Source organism: Neomonachus schauinslandi, chromosome 4 (genome assembly GCF_002201575.2).
Source record: "Neomonachus schauinslandi chromosome 4, ASM220157v2, whole genome shotgun sequence".
NCBI classification, from domain to species: domain Eukaryota; kingdom Metazoa; phylum Chordata; class Mammalia; order Carnivora; family Phocidae; genus Neomonachus; species Neomonachus schauinslandi.
Window position 1 is genome coordinate 123,049,320 of NC_058406.1, and position 16,065 is coordinate 123,065,384.

Here is a 16,065-nt window from a genome sequence, read left to right on the forward strand (position 1 = left end):
TAACAGAGCCACCTTGGGGATGAATCCCAGCCCTGCCTCTTACTGAGTAGCCTAGGGTAAAGACTTAGATTTTCTGAGCACAAACCTGACCTCACAGGGTTGTTAGAAACATCAGTAGGAAGTAATGTATGCGAAATGTCCTTGCTCAGTAAATGTTACTTCTCTTCCCTTTCCTGAATGGAAAGCTTGCAGGAAGACTTTCACCCCAACAGCTGACTAGCAGATCACTACAGTGACGCCAGTTGTATACTAAGGACTTCCAAACTTCCCTCAGAACAAGAAGTACCTGGGACGCTAGTTAAAGATATAGATCAGTCCTTTCCTCCTACCCCCGAGAAATTCAAATCTTGTCAACCTGGGTTGGAACCCAGGAGACAGCTGTTAACGTCAGTTTGGTCTAGGAAAGTTAAAACAGCACTTGGGCCTGTTTGGCAGCCTCTTGGCATAGATGGTGACAGAAACAGAGCAGGGGTCTCAACCTTCACTGTGCATCAGAAGCTTCTGGAGGGCTTAGTAAAACATGGGTTGCTGGGCCAGGTCCCCAGAGTTTCTGATTCAGTAAGTCCAGGTGGGAAGTGAGAATCTGCGTTTCTAACGGCTTCTCAGGAACCACACTCTTGAGAGGATTGCAATTTTCTCACATTTCAAACTTAGCTGGCTCAGATTTCAGCTGGAATTAGTTCTACATAGTGTGTGGCAAGACCGTGAGCCCCTGGGGAGGGTCAGGACAACACCTGAAACTTACCTCAGGACTCCTCCACCAGACTGGGAACCCACGCCTGAGCACTGTCCTGCCCCTTCCCCACCATGACCGGCTGGCCCTGCAGCTCCTCCTCGCGTTTCCACCTGATTTTCAGGCTGAGACCTTTCAGGATGTGCCCAACAAAGCCTGAGCAGAAAGGAGATGCTCGCTTAGGACTCCAGCCTTGATGGTATTTGCTTCAACCATGAGGATACTATTAAAAAGTATATCAAGTACCAGAACACCAAGTTTCATTTCAGTATAATGGGTATAAAGAATGTAAGACGCCCAGCTAGGAGGTTACCAGACTAATAAAACTGTTCTGGCTAATCTGTTTAAAAAAGAAACGAGCGGCGCCTGGATGGCTCAGTCAGTGTCCAACTCTTGATCTCAGCTCAGGTCTTGATCTCTGGGTCGTGAGTTCAAGCCCCACATTGGGAGCCTACCTAAAATAAAAAAGAAAATGAAAATCCTCCTTGTTATATTCCTATTTTAAAAGCTATGTTGTGAAAAGTTTCCATTCTAACGTGGAAAGGGATGTAAAAAAGAGTGAATATATATATAGCAATGCCTGTAATTACTGGTAAAGTAGCTCCTTGGATACAAATCAAACAAACTATGCTTCAAGGGCAAAAGCGCCAAGGTGAAGAAAAGGACAGCTACTTACATCCAGTTAGAAAAAGAGAACACAGCGGTCCTGCTGCTCACTCAAAGGCCACAGGGCTCCCTGTTCGGGCTGTTCTTGTTGACATGCAGCATTAGCTCCCTACCATATGCCCTTGCTAACCTTAAAAAAATAAAACTGCCAGTTATTTTACCAGCAAACCGCGGTTTTATTTTGAATGGCAGGGAACCGCGATCAAGGACAAGCACACTACCGCAAAACCATAGGCAAGCACACAGACCGAAAGAGAGGAGGGCAGTTGGGAGGGCTGTTATAAACAAAAAGCCCATTGGACTAAACTGGGAGTTTAAATGATAGTGACTTTTCGGGGCGCCTGGGTGGCTCAGTTGGTTAGGCGGCTGCCTTCGGCTCAGGTCATGATCCTGGGGTCCTGGGGTCCTGGGGTCCTGGGATCGAGCCCCGCATCAGGCTCCCTGCTCGGCCGGAAGCCTGCTTCTCCCTCTCCCACTCCCCCTACTTGTGTTCCCCCTCACGCTGTCTCTCTCTCTCTCTCTCTCTCTCTCTCTCTCTCTCTCTGTCAATTAAATAAATAAATAAAATATTTAAAGGATAGTGACTTTTCATTGGCTGAGCTGTGACTCTACTCTCTCTCATTGGCTGGGCTGTTGCCGAGGGAGGAGGAAAGCCTCTCCTCCTCCAGGGATAGTGAAGTAGTGTTCACTGCAAGGTCTGGCTCTTCCTGTTGGGTCTGCAGTTGACAAGTGGTGGGGCCTAAGAGCGCCCCCAGCTGGCCTCCAACTCTATTCTAAAATGAGCTGTCCTTTCATTAATTTTCACACCCTTGATAAAGGGTTTTGGATGATCTCACCAGAAATGAGCACAGGCTGGGAGGGCTGGTCCCCTGTCATGCTACTGAAACACCAAAATCTATAGATTTAAAAGTTTGACTTAACATTGAGTAGAAAAAGATATTCCCTAATTTTGTGAAGGGAGAGAGATGGAGCACCTCCCAAACTTTCATTGGTTGTCCCCTATGCCCCAGTCTGGCCAATAGGAGGAATATTATCTTTGTTAGCTTGGATTCCCCCACCTTTCTTGGGTGGACCAGAGTTACCCAGTATGATGGACTGAATTGTTTCCCCAAAATTCATATATTAGGTCCCTAACTCCCTCCACATGTCTGTATTTGAAGGTAGGGCCTATAAAAAGGTATCAGGTTAAAAGGGGTCATATGTGTGGACCTTAATCCAATCTGACTGGGGTCCTTCTAAGAAGAGGAAATTTGGACACAAAAGAAACACAAAGATGCATGCACACAGAAGAAAGACCACGTGAGGACACAGTGAGAAGGTGGGCCAAGGAGAGAGGCCTCAGGAGAAACCAAACCTGCGACACCTGATCTTGGACTCCTAGCCTCCAGAACTGTGAGGAAATAAAATTCTGTTGTTTAAGCTGCCCAGTCTGTGGATTTTGTTATGGTAACCCTAGTAACCTAGGATTTGCTGGCAAATGACAATCTTGAAGGATTTACATCAGAAAGGGCTAAGAGCCACTAGCAGAAAAGAAAGTAGTAAATCCAGAGGCAAGAAAGAAGGAAAGGCTTGAAGCAGCAAGCTGAGTGTAGAGTCTTAGGGGAGGTGAGCAGAGAGGGAGAGGTTAGAAGCAGCCAACAAGCAGGGCAATGGAAGATAAATAGTGAGAGAGTGGTTTGGTTTAGTTCTTAAAGTTTGGCTCTGCGGGGCGCCTGGGTGGCTCAGATGGTTAAGCGTCTGTCATTGGCTCAGGTCATGATCTCTGGGTCCTGGGATTGAGCCCTGCATCATTGTCTTCGGGCTCCCAGCTCAGCAGGGAATCTGCTTCTCCCTCTCTCTCTGTCTCTCCCCCTGCTCATGCTCTCTCTCTCTCTATCTCTCTGTCTCAAATGAATAAAAACTTTAAAGCTTGACTCTGTATTATGAATGGAATCCCCTCTGGAGTTTCTTAGGAAATGGCAATAATGACATAGATTGTTTCAAAATTATTTCTGCAGGTCAGACTTTAGCTGTGATGCTTTTGAAAAATGCAACACCAAACCAAGCCTGATTCAAACTATGGGGAGTTAATGTTATAATTTTAAATCAGTATAGCAAGTGCAGTGATAAAAAACCAAATCGGAAAGGCTTCATGAAGGAGGTGACTCCTGTGTTGAACCGAGAAGGAAAGACGGAGTTAGATGGGAGGTAGGACATTCCAGGGACCATGAACAGCAGGAACGGTAACACAGAGTAAAAACGGAGAGTGCAGAGAATTTTCCACAGTTCAGTGTTGCAGGGGTGTCAGATGAGTGTCAAGAGGTGGCAAGTTGAGGCTAGAGAAGTAAATGTGGCCCAATCCTGGTGCCTTTTTGGAACTTGGAATGTACCCAGAAAGGTGCTGAAACCATCAGGGATGAGCCGAGGTGCCAGAGACAGAAGTGTAGTATAGATGGGTCACTTGGACAAGAAGTGTCCTGGTAACAATTATAGAATAACAAAAAAAGGTCATTATAAATAAGCTAATATTTCTTTCATCTTTCTCTGTATTTTTTAAAATTTTTATTTGGAAATAACTGTAGATTCAAATGCAATTGAACGAAAGAACAGAGAGAGAGATCCCGTATACCTTCACGCAGTTTCCCCCATGGTAACACCTTGCACAACTGTAATATCACAACCAGGAAACTGACACTGATACGCTGCTTCCACCTCATTCAGTTTCACCAGTTTCACGTGAGCTCATTTGTGTGTGTACTCAGTTCTATCACATTTTGTCACATGCACAGATTCATGTGACCACCACCACGGCCCAAATACAGAACAGTTCCGTCACAAGGATGCTACCCTTTTAGCGCCATAACCCCTTCTCTCCCTCCCCAGTCCCTGGCGACTGCTAATCTATTTCCTATTTCTATAACTTTGTACATTTTAAGCATGAAACCTTTTGAGATTGGCTTTTTTTCCACTCAGCATAATTCTCCGGAGATTCATCTAGGCTATTCTGTGTACCAATAGTTCCTTCTTTATTACTAAGTCGTATTCCATGGTGTGAATGTGCCGCAGTTAAACCATTCAGCCACCGAAGGACATTTTGACTGATTCCAGCTTGGGGCTATTACAAATAAGGCTGCTATGAAAGATTGTGTACAGGTTTCTGGATGAACATAAGTTTTCGTTTCTCTGGGTTAAATGTCTAAGAATGCCATATGGTAAGCACTTGTTTAGTTATGTAAGAAACTGCCAAACTGTTTCAGGGGGCTGCACAATTTTACATTCCCACCAGGAACGTGTGAGTTTCTCCACATCCCACCAGCATTCGCTGTTACCACTGTTTTTTATTTTAGCCACCCTGGGAGGCATGTAGTGAGCTCTTGTTGCCGTTTTCATTTGCATTTCTCTAATGGCTAATGATGTTGAACATCTTTTCTAGTGCTGATTTGCCATCTGTGTATCCTCTTTGCTAAATGTCTGTTCATGTCCTTGCCTATTTTCTAACTGGATTATTTTTTTACTGTCGAGTTTTGAAAATTCTTTATATAAGTCCTTTGACAAATATGGGGCTTGCAAATACTTTCTCCCAGTCCACTCCTTGTCTTTTCATCTTCTTTCAGGGTGCTTTTTCACAGAGCAAAAAGTTTTAATTTGATGAGGTCCAATGTATCATTTTTTTCCTTTTATGCATCATGCTTTTGGTGTCAAATCTAAGAACTCTGATTAGCCATAGAGCTCTATGATTCTATCCTAAATTTTTTTCCTAAAAGTTTTAGTTTTACATTTAAGTCCATGATCCATTTTGAGTTAATTTTTTTTTGAGAGAGAGAGTGCACATGAGCGGGGTTGGGGGCAGAGGGAGAGGGAGAGAGAGAATCTTAATCAGGCTCCAAGCCCAGCACAGAGCCTAATGCAGTTGATCTCACGACCCTGAAATCATGACCTAAGCTGAAATCAAGAGTCGGACACTCAGGGGCGCCTGGGTGGCTCAGTCGGTTAAGCTTCTGCCTTTGGCTCAGGTCGTGATCCCAGGGTCCTGGGATCGAGTCCTGCATCGGGCTCCCTGCTCTGCAGGAAGCCTGCTTCTCCCTCTCCCACTCCCCCTGCTTGTGTTCCCTCTCTCGCTGTGTGTCTCTCTGTCAAATAAATAAATCTTTAAAAAAAAAAAGTCGGACACTTAACCAATTGAGCCATCCAGGTGCCCCTCCACTTATTTAGATCAGCATTTCATTTCATCAGCATTTGTAATTTTTAGGACACAGTTCATAGGCATATTTTGTTACTTTTATACCTAAGTATTTCATTTGCTTTACAGCAATTATAAATGGTATTTTTTAAAATTTCTGTTTCCACATGTTCATTGTTAGTATACAGAACTGTGATTGATTGTTGCATGTGTATCTTATATCCTGCAACATTGCTGATTCCTTGAGATTTTCTACATAGGCAATTATGTCATCTGCAAATAGGGATAGTTTGATTTCCTCATTTCTAATATGTACACCTTTTATTTGCTTTTCTTGATTTATCACACTGGCTAGAACTTCCAGTACTATGTTGAATAAGAGCATTGAGAGCAGATATCCTTGCCTTGTTCCTGATCCTAGGGGAAGAGCATCCAGACTATAACTATAAGGTTAGCTGTAGAGTTTTATAGGTGCTCTTTATGAACTAAAAGAATCTGTGTCATCTTTTAAAAATAATACAATAACATAGTAGCTTTTATTTTTCTCTGATGTTTATGCTTAGATAATTTACTGGAGTTCAGTTATTTTTATAATTAATGACAAAGCAATCTTTTCCATTTTCATTATAATCCTGTTAAGGTAACTGTGCAGGTATTATAATTTCCAGTTTTCAGATAAACCTTTTAAAAATAGAGACTGCAAGAGGTAAATTGTCTTGCCTAAAGTTACATGCAAAGTGATAGACTTACACTAAGTCCTAGGGAATCAGTTCAATAACATTTACTGTAAACCTAATACTGATAGCATGGTTGAACCCTTATGAGCCAGGCATATAAGTGCTTTAGGTGTGTTATGTCATTTAATTGCTCCAAACAGCCTAATGAGGTGGATATTGCTATTATCCCCATTTTACAGATGATAATATCAAGCCTCAGAGAGTTGTATAATTGACCAAGTTCACACTGCTAGCAAGTGGTAGCAGGTAATTTGAACATAGACACAGATCTCCCTCTTAACAACCACTTAGTACGAAATCCTGTGTCAGGTCCTGGGGACACAAAGATGGATAGAAGAGAGCCCTCTGCCTCCAAAGGAGCCCATAATCCAGCAGGGGAAACAGATCAGCATATTTGCAGCTTGGTTCCTGAAGAAGCCACAGCCCCAGTTGGTAAATTATCTTAATAGTGTTAGAGCAGCTCAATAATATTTGTTGATTGAATGGCTAAATGGAAGGAAAGAAGGAAGAAAGGAAGGAAAGAAAAGGAAGAAAGGAGGGAGGGAAGGAGGAAGGTAGTCATCATTCTGGTTTCTTGGACAAATCTAACATTGTTTGTATCTTATACAGAAGCTTCTAGTAGAAAGTACTTTCTACTTTCCAGAAGTAGAAAGAGTTCCTTAAACCAAATCATCTACATGCTTCAGCCAGCCTAGTCTTTGCACAATTGTACTGGTAACAGTGACTAAAAACTATCAAATATAAATATCATGGAATATCAGAACAGAAAAAAATGGCAGGAGCTGGTCATCCAGAAAAAAGAGCAAATCCTTCACACACAGCTTTATGGAATAGACCGGTTCAGCCACAACGGCTTCCCAAGGAGGGTAGGCTTTCCTGTCTGAGTAACTTTTTTTTTTTTTTTAAGATTTTATTTATTTGACAGAGAGAGACACAGCGAGAGAGGGAACACAAGCAGGGGGAGTGGGAGAGGGGAAGCAGGCTTCCCGCTGAGCAAAGAGCCCGATGCGGGGCTCGATCCCAGGACCCTGAGATCATGACCTGAGCCGAAGGCAGACGCGTAACGACTGAGCCACCCAGGCGCCCCCCTGTCTGAGTAACTTTGACCTCAGCGTTCCCCAAACTCCCACCACCTCACAAGACCTCCAACACCTCCAACACCAAGCTCACCTCTCCTTCATAGAGTCTCATCCGCAGGTAAAGTGTCCTGTAGGGGAGACTCCAGGAGATACTGAGCAAAACACTCTCTTCTTGCTACAGTGTCCTTTCTCTCTTCCAATTCTCCCTTCTCCTCCTATCCCTCTCCCTGTTCTTCCTCTGTGCCATGTTATGACCACTGGGAAGTACTCATTCCCAAAGAAGAACAAGAAATACGAGTTAACATTAACCAAGTGTGGATTTTACAAGTTCTATTCTAAACATTTTACATATTTTTCAGTGTTGTCATTTCAACAACCTTATGAGTCATTATTACACCTTCCTCTTTCCCAAACACATACACAGCCTCCTTGGTTCAGGCCCACCACCCCCCACCTGGATCACTGCAGTCACCTTCTTAATGGCTTCCCTGCCTCCATTTCTTAACCCGCAGCAATCCATTCTCCACGCTGGCCCCAGGATGGTTTTTATAAAACCCAAATTGTCTGACCATGTCTTTCCTTTAAAATCCTTCAAGAGAAGGCACACAGCCCATAGCAGAAGGCAAGGCTGTCAGGATCTTGCCCCTGCCTCCCTGACCATCCTCCTGTCCCCACATGGACCCTTCACTGCAGCCTCACCGTCCTCCCTAGGGGCATCAAGGAACCCTTGTTGAGGTCTCCTCTGCCCATGACATTCTCTACATGCAGAGAATGCAGATCACCCTTGTGGTGTAAATACGTCTTATTCTTTGTGCAATCATTTATTGCCTTGTCAAGCTCCCCCTCTAATCTGTTAACCAAGGGTAAAAGACTTTGTCTTAATCATCTCTAGATCCTTATCACCTAGTATGACAGCTCGCACATACAGCAGTAAGTTATCAATAACTTGGCAACAAAGAATGGGAAGGAGAGAATGAAACAACTGGTCTGATTTTTTCCTACTCAGACAATCTGATTTTTCATTGGCCAAAGTCTCAAACTTTTCAACTTAATAAATGCAAAGCCTACATGCCCCAGATCCTCAGCTACAACTAAAGAGCAGGAGAACAAATATCTCTTGCCCATTATATCCTGATATAAAAACAACCTGGCAAAAAGCAAAAAGTATTCTAAGATATGCCTTTTAAAGTCCTGGTCCACTAAGAACGTTGGGAGGGCAACCTGGGGGGTCCACAGAATTTAGGAGCCCCCTCTTACAGATCAATGCACAGAGAACCCCCTATCTAGGCCAATGAGGGATAACTTTGTAAAGAAGAGACAACTATTTATCTACACAAAAGAAAATCTTCCTACCATTAGTAACAACATTAACATCTTAGCAGCTTTTCCATTATGAATCTGACATTTCCTTTTTCTTCAAAGCCCAATTTGAGTGCTTTTGATTTTTTAAATGAAATAAAGCCATCAACACACAATAAAAGCTATGCAATATTTATAATTAAAGGTCTCTAGAGTGTATTTTATGTTACAGAAAAGATTGAATTTCTAGGCCTTCCCTTTTAAATCCCTTAAAACCTTCAGCTTTAAAATGAGAGACTCAAACTCTTCTCTCGAGTCTTAACTTTTATGTGGCTTATTACTTTTTTATCCCCTCTAAAACTCTAAATCCCTTCAACATAGCTTCGGTTCCTTCCATGGCTGAATTGGCAGCAGGCTGATCTTTTTATTGGTGGGTAATGGATTTAGTTTGATTGCTGACACGGGAACAATGAGAGGATAAACAATTCCATTTGTGGCCATGAAATTTTCCATCTGTTGAGTGCGTTCATGACTGAAGAGCGCTGGGCAGAGACGGATGAATGCGCCCGCCATGCCTGATCTTAATGACATCCGTCATACAAGCTGAACATGTGGCTTCATAAATCAAGAGCTAATAGCAACTCTGGTTGCTCATGTCATTAACTCGCCAGCCGCTTAAATACCGAAGAATGTACCATAACGTTGAGCATAGAGACCTGATTTGCAATTCTCATCTCACCAAAAAACCAGAGGTAGCAAGGGAAGCCAAAGTCATTTTTCTAAGCTAAAAATAACAACAACAACAACAACAACAAAACACACCTCTTTCAGAAGCATGCTTAAATTTTGTAGATGATATCTCAGATCTGTGCTATCTGGAATTGGTTTTAAAATACAATGGGTGGGGGGAGTGGGCAGAGATATAGATGAAAAAAGATTGGCCATGAGTTGATCATTGTTAAAGCTTGGTGATGGGAACTTGAGAGTTCCTTATACTATCTTTTGTATGTTTAAAATTATTCATAATGAAAAAGTTTTTTAATTTGAAGATAACTGGAAAATGGGAGTTTCCATTGTTTAGCATGAACATTTTTTGCCAAATTCTCTCTTAAAGAAAAAGAAAGAAGCTATGCTCACACAACAGTTCAAGCATGTAACAAGGCAAGTAAGCCATCGTCACCAAAGAGGAAAGCAACACATTCCAGAGGGAGATCAAGCAACACGCACTGTGGGTTTTCAGGAACCCACATCACTTGCCGCCCAAGCCCTAATGCCAGGAGATTATGGTGTTTGGGAAGTCTCAACAGTCTCCCCACTCCTCACACTTCTGATTTTCCACTGCAGTGAGTTACCTCTTGTCACCATCACTTCTGCATTTTGTGGCTTCTTTTCATGGATGTTCAGTCCTGGGTGCTTTAATTTGGGGGCTGTTGTCAAAGAAATGGAAAATGAAAGAACAAAGGGAAAGGAAAACAACAAAAGGAAAGGGATAGTGCCCTGTTCAAAGGACTGTTCAATCCATTTCTGTTAGATAAAGCCTCTTAATGCCACTCAGAGCACACTGTCTCAAGTTCAGCTGGATTCCCAGAGGAAGGTCTAGGTATGTCCCCATCAATCCTGGTATTGTTGCAAGGCCGGAAGAGGAAAAAGGGAGAAAAACCTGTGCCTCTATTAGCCTCCTGACTCCCAAATTATATACAAATAGAGTGTTGCTATAATTTACTCACGGTAAAATCACTGAGTATGTACTCTGTGCCCAACACGGTGCTGGGCACTGGGGTTACCACAATGAATAGGGCACATGGCTTTTGTTGAGCAGGCAGACAAATAAACAAACAATCACTCCTCAGTGTGGTGCTACAGTGGAATATGACCCCCCTGACCTGCCTTGGGAATCTGCCAGTAGAAGTGATGCTGAAAGTGAGAATGTCAAGTGCAAAGGCCAAGAGCCAATGGAGATTTGGCAGGTTGGAGAACCCCTAGAACTGTGCTGTCCGTTATGGTGACCACTAGCCACACATGGCTATGAAGCCCTTGAAATGGGACCAGTCCAAATTGAAATGGGCTGTAATGTAAATGTAAAGTACATACCAGATTTTGAAGACTTAGCATAAATAAGTCAAATATCTCATTAGGATTTTTATATTGCTTATCTATTAAAGTGATAATATTTTGGATCTTTTAGGTTAAATAGCAGATATTCTTTTTTTTTTTTTTTTGACAGAGAGAGACACAGCGAGAGAGGGAACACAAGAAGGGGGAGTGGGAGAGGGGAAGCAGGCTTCCCGCCGAGCAGGGAGCCCGATGTGGGACTCAATCCCAGGACCCTGAGATCACGACCTGAGCCAAAGGCAGACGCTTAACAACTGAGCCATCCAGGCGCCCCTAAATAGCAGATACTATTAAAGTTAATGTCACTTATTTCTTTGAACTTTTTGAGTGTGGCTACTACAATATTTTAAACTAGATATGTGGCTAGAATTATATCTCTATGGGACAGTGCCGCTCCAGTGGTTCAGGGTAAGCATGGGAACAGTATGGGTCGAGAGCCACCTTGAAGGAACTGAGAGACTGTACAGTCCCCTGGTATCAGAAAAGGAACAGGAGTCATTCACTGTCTCCCTCACATCTCAAACTTCAGGTCTGAAGTTGAGCTCCTGCCCAGATTCTCCTCCCCCGCGGCTGAGTGTTGCTGGCTGGCAGCTCAGCGCTGACTTCGCACTAGAGCTTGCTCCACTGGGGAGAACCAACCCGCCCAAGATCACACCCTTCCCAAGGTGGCCTCCAGCTGGGGCCACTCAAGTAGGACGTCAAGTAGGAGACCAGACTGACTACCTTGACTCAGTTTGGGTAAATCTGAAGACTGCCCAGCCTCCAAGTTCCTTCCTGGGGTTGGCTGAGTTCCTCGTTGGGACTACATGGCATCCCAGCAACTTCCTCTGCCTGATCCCACTTCCTTCACTTCGCCCCCAGGTGCTGATCTTACAAGCAGTGGCCAGCAAACTTGCTCCCTGCAGATTTCATCTCAGAGTCAGCTTCTTGGGAACTGAACCTGCAACATGATATGCCCCCCAAATCGCTTCCTTTTCCAGCCTTCTCCTGGGGCCATCTTTAACTCCTCTCTTTCTCTCACACCCACAGCCTGTTGGTCAGCAATCCTATTGGTTTTACCTTAAATTACATCCAGAATGTGACCAGTTCTCACCTCCCCTTCCACTGTCACCCTGATCCAAGCCCCCATCACCTCTCACCTGTGGTCCTACAAGGGTCTCTCACTGCCTCGCCCTGCTGCTGCCCTTGCCACACTTTCTCACCCTCTCAACACAGTAACCAGAGTGAAGGTCTCAAGCCAGATCATGGCCCAGCGCTGCTCAAAGCCCACCAGTGACTTCCCATCTCACTCAGAGTAAAAGCTAAATCCTTGCTATGATCCAGCATGCCTAGAACAATCCCAGTTTATACCTGATTGCCCAGAATAATTTAGTAGCAATTGCTTTCCCCCTCAAAAGCAGTCTAGTTTGGATTATAAGTTACATAGTCACCCTACCTATAAGGCCCTTCATGTAACTTCCTGCTGCCTCTTGGGCCTCATCTCCTACCCTCTCCTTGTCCACTCTATTCCAGTGACTCCAGAATATTCTGCAAACAAGTAGACAAACTTCTGTCTCAGGATATTTGCACTTGCTGTTCCCTTGCCTAAGATGTTCTTCCCTCAGTTATTTGCAGGCTAACTTCCTCATGCCCCTCTGGCTATTCAAGACCATTTTTGGGGGGTGAAGGTCTTCCCTGGCCACCCCTTTTAAAACTGCAAATATTTTACTGATTTATTCTGGTATCTTAGTCCATTCGGGTTGCTATAATGAGATGTCACAAACTGGGTGGCTTATAAACAAGAGAGGGGAGCCTGGGTGGCTCAGTTGGCTAAGCATCCGACTGTTGGTTTTGGCTCATGTCATGATCTCAGGGTTGTGAGATTGAGCCCTGCACTGGGCCTAGAGCCTGTTTGAGATTCTCTTCTTTTCCCTCTGCCCCTCCCCCCCACTCCTGCGCGCACACACATGCACGGGCACTGTCTCTCTCTCAAATAAATAAATAAAATCTTTTGTAAAGAGTCTCTCATAAAAAAAATTAAAAATAAAAATAATGAACAACAGAAATTTATTTCTCACAGTTCTGGAGACTGGAAAAGCCAAGATCAAGGCACCAGCTGTCTGCGTTCTGGCGAATCTTCCTGGTCCATAGCTGGTGCCTCCTTCTCACTGTGTCTTTATGTGCTGGAAGGGGTTAAGGAGCTCTGTGGGGTCTCTTTTATAAGAACATTCATCCCACTCTTGAGGACTACACCTTTGTGACTTAAGCACCTCCCAAAGACCCCACCTCCTTATACCACCACATTGGGCACTAGGATTTTAAGATATGAATTTTGGTGGTACAAACATTCAGACTGTAGCATCTGGTTATCATCTGTCTCTTTCAATAGGATGTAAGCTCTGTGAGTTTACACTTCATCATCCCCGGTGCTTGGTGCATAGTAGGTGTTCACTAAGTAGCTGTCGGAAAACTAAATGAATGAAATATGGATGGACTTCAAAAATATTAGGCTAAATGAAAGAAGCCAGACACAAAAGTTCACAATTGTATGATTTCATTTATATGAAATATCAGAATACATCAATCTGTAGAGATAGAATGCAGACCAGTCATTGCTGGAGGCTGGCAGAAGGGGGAATGGGGAATGATTGATGGGTACAAGGTTTCCTTCTGGGGTGAGGAAATATTTGGCAACTAGGTAGTGCTCATAGGAGCGATGGTAGCACAACCACTGTGAATACACCAAGTGGCACGGAAATGTATGCCTTAAAATGGTTAATTTCATGTTATGTGAATTTTACTTCAATAAAAAAAAGAGCAAAAAAACCCAAATATGAATGAATGGACAGTGATGGAATGGTGAGGTCTGGCAGGGTCAGGGTTTTGTTGCCCTCAGTACGGAGAGGGGAGTGAGGGGTGTTATGCATTCCTCAGGCTATAGGAGGATGGCCTGAGAACCATGGTAAAGCCCATTCTCTTTTTTTTTTTCTTTTAAAGATTTTATTTATTTTTTTGACAGAGACACAGCGAGAGAGGGAACACAAGCAGGGAGAGTGGGAGAGAAAGAAGCAGGCTTCCCGCCGAGCAGGGAGCCCGATGAGGGGCTCGATCCCAGGACCCCGGGATCATGACCTGAGCCGAAGGCAGACGCTTAACAACTGAGCCACCCAGGCGCCCCAAGCCCATTCTCTTTTCAAGGCAGGGAGAACCTTCCCCGTAACAAGCAGGATCTTCTCATTCATGCCATATTTCAACAACCATATTAAATGCCCACAAGGTCCGGGCATGATCCACTCTGAACCTTACAGAGCTCTGTGATAACACCCAAAGCGGAAATCCAGATGCAATAATAATAGGTCATGCAAAAGCTCTGCATGTCATTTTTCAAATGATTTTCTTCCAAATAAATGTGATACGATAGATTCCTCTTGATTTCTGAACTTTTTTTCTGGATGAAACTGTTGCCTTGTCTAAGAGCATAAGCTTTGGGGCAGGCTGCCTGGGTCCTGATGCTGGCTCAACATCTTAACAGCTATCAAGTCCTAGATCACTGGTTCCCAACCAGAGGTGAATTTGCCCCCCAGGGGACATTTGGTAACGTGTGGAGACAAGTTTGATTGTTACAACTGTGGGAATACTCCTGGCAGCTAATGAGTAAAGGCCGGGGATGCCAGTAAACATTCCTCAATGCACAGGACAGACGGTCCCCACAACAAAAAACTATCTGGTCCCAGATTTTGACAATGGCACTGTTGAGAAGCCCTGTCTTAGACCAGTCACCGTGTTGCTTTGGGCCTCAGTTTTCTCATCTGTTAAATGGTGATACTGGCACTGGGCCTACTTACAGGGTTTGTGATAATAGATAAAAAGTGAGCAAAAGGCTCACGGCGTAGTGCTTGGCATAGTAAGTGCTATTTTTTAAATTTTTTTTTAAGATTTTATTTATTTATTTGTGAGAGAGAGAATGAGACAGAGAGAGCACATGAGAGGGGGGAGGGTCAGAGGCAGAAGCAGGCTCCCTGCCGAGCGGGGAGCCCCATGCGGGACTCGATCCAGGGACTCCAGGATCATGACCTGAGCTGAAGGCAGTCGCTTAACCGACTGAGCCACCCAGGCGCCCGTAAGTGCTATTTTTTTAATTTTTTTTTTAAAGATTTTATTTATTTGCGAGAGAGAGAATGAGAGACAGAGAGCATGAGAGGGGGGAGGGTCAGAGGGAGAAGCAGGCTCCCCGTCGAGCGGGGAGCCCGATGCGGGACTCGATCCCGGGACTCCAGGATCATGACCTGAGCCGAAGGCAGTGGCTTAACCGACTGAGCCACCCAGGCGCCCGTAAGTGCTATTTTTTTAAAGTATTATTAGACTAAGCCTGTGTCTGATTATCTCGATTACTGCAGAACCTAGTAAGACCAGGTGAATTTGTCTTCTGCCCCTCCTCCAGTCTTAGCTGTGAGCTTTTAAAACAGGAGCATCGCTGATCACAAGGAGATGGAGCATGTTCATCACCTGGGCCAGAAAACCCACTGCAATAGGCTTGCCTGATTCAGCAAATAAAAATATAGGATGCCCAGTTAGATTTGAATTCCAGTAAACAATAAATCATTTTTCATGTAAGTATACCCTGTGTGATGAATGGGGCACATACCTTATGCTAGAAAACCAATACTTAGACTAGACTAGAAAAACTATTTGTTATTTATCTTAAATTAAAATGTAACTGGGTAACCTGTATTTCATCTGATCACCCTACCCTCCAAGCACCTGCCCCCTGACGAGGAGAGTCTTTTTCACACACAGAGAACATCAATTTGCCTAAGTTAAAGATTGAAACCATCTCTCGCCCCCTCAGAGGAACTGAAAGGTGAATGTTACATCTGCTAAAATTGGGAATGTATCTCCAATTTCACAAAATAAACCACTGAAGATTGAACACAGAGGCCCCCCACGTCTGCACAGATTAGATTTGGGGGGTGGCAAGGAGTCCAGGTTTTGGAGTCATAACTGACCTGGCTTAGAGTCTCTCTTCTGTAAAGTGGTGGTACGTCCACCTTGCCAGACTGTTGTAGGACTAATGTATAAAATGCCTGGTACCTGGGGCACCTGGGTGGCTCAGTCGTTAAGCGTCTGTCTTCGGCTCAGTCATGATCCCAGGGTCCTGGGATCGAGTCCCACATTGGGCTCCCTGCTCGGCGGGAAGCCTGCTTCTCCCTCTCCCACTCCCACTGCTTGTGTTCCCCTCTCGCTATGTATCTCTCTGTCAAATAAATAAAATCTTTAAAAAAAAAATGCCTGGTACCTAAT